Here is a 1,602-nt window from a genome sequence, read left to right as displayed (position 1 = left end):
ATTGCGTAATTCGATGATATTTTTGTTAAGTCACATAAAGGAAAAAGGGGTTGATAAACGTCAAAAATATTGCTAAATTCGATTGATGTTTCGTACGAACAAAAGGCAAGAAACTTGCTTAAAATGCAATATTATGCGAAACTCTGAAGATTTGAAGGCCAAATCACATATCGTGATACTACATGAAATAGAAATCGAAATATTGGTAAAAATGAATATATTTACGTAGTATCAAACTACATGAAAAACGTGAAAAAAGTCACTATTTAACCATATTTGAGGATTTTAACTTCAAATCATAGCGCGAGGTTTCGTATTATTTAGATCCAAAAAAGACATATGACAATGTTGTTTCCAATACAAATGATAAAAATCAATGTGTTTTCATTAGAATTAACTAAAATGTTCCTGATTTTCCGTTTATATTACCGAGGAAGATGTACACGTAAAACCGCTCTAATGCGGCTGAAACGTCGATATATGCAACAAAACCGAACTTCTCCCTTTTCAATATCTTACTCAGTATTTTAAAGAGAAACAAATAGTTGATTGAAAATGAGTATTAAGGTTATTATCTAATCAATTATGTGTTTGCATAATTTTTATAGACTGAAAATTCACAAAAATTGAAAACGGCAAAATATTGCCTAATTCGATAATATTTTGTTTAAATCACATAAAGGAAAAGGGGATGATAAACGTCAAAATACTGCTAAATTCGATGATTTTTCGTACGAAATAAAATGCAAGAAACTTGCTTAAAATGCAATATTATGCAATATTCTGAGATTTGAAGGCCAAATCACATATCGTGATACTACATGAAATAGAATCGAAATATTGGTAAAAATGAATATATTTACGTAGTATCAAACTACATGATAAACGTGAAAAAAGTCACTATTTAACCATATTTGAGGATTTTAACTTCAAATCATAGAGCGAGCTTTCGTATTATTTAGATCCAAGAAAAGACATATGACAATGTTGTTTCCAATACAAATGATAAAAATCAATGTGTTTTCATTAGTATTAACTAAAATGTTCCTGATTTTCCGTTTATATTACCGATGTAAGATGTACACGAAAATCGCTCTATTCCGGCTGAAACGTCGATATATGCAATAAAAACAGAACTTCTCCCCTTTTCAATATCTTACTCAGTATTTTAACGAGAAACAAATAGTTGATTGAAAATGAAGTATTTAAGGTTATTATCTAATCAATTATGTGTTTGCATCATTTTTATCGTATATATAATGAATTAATACCTATAGACTGAAAATTCACAAAAACGTAGAAAAACGGCAAAATATTGCGTAATTCGATGATATTTTGTTTAAATCAAATAAAGGAAAAGGGGATGATAAACGTCAAAATATTGCTAAATTCGATGATTTTTCGTACGAAACAAATGCAAGAAAACTTGCTTAAAATGCAATATTATGCGAAATTCTGAGATTTGAAGGCCAAATTACATATCGTGATACTACATGAAATAGAATCGAAATATTGGTAAAAATGAATATATTTACGTAGTATCAAACTACATGAAAACGTGAAAAAAGTCACTATTTACCCATATTTGAGGATTTTAACTTC

Source organism: Procambarus clarkii, chromosome 48 (genome assembly GCF_040958095.1).
Source record: "Procambarus clarkii isolate CNS0578487 chromosome 48, FALCON_Pclarkii_2.0, whole genome shotgun sequence".
NCBI lineage: Eukaryota > Metazoa > Arthropoda > Malacostraca > Decapoda > Cambaridae > Procambarus > Procambarus clarkii.
The sequence above is the reverse complement of the archived record's forward strand: the minus strand, read 5'-3'. Positions refer to the sequence as shown.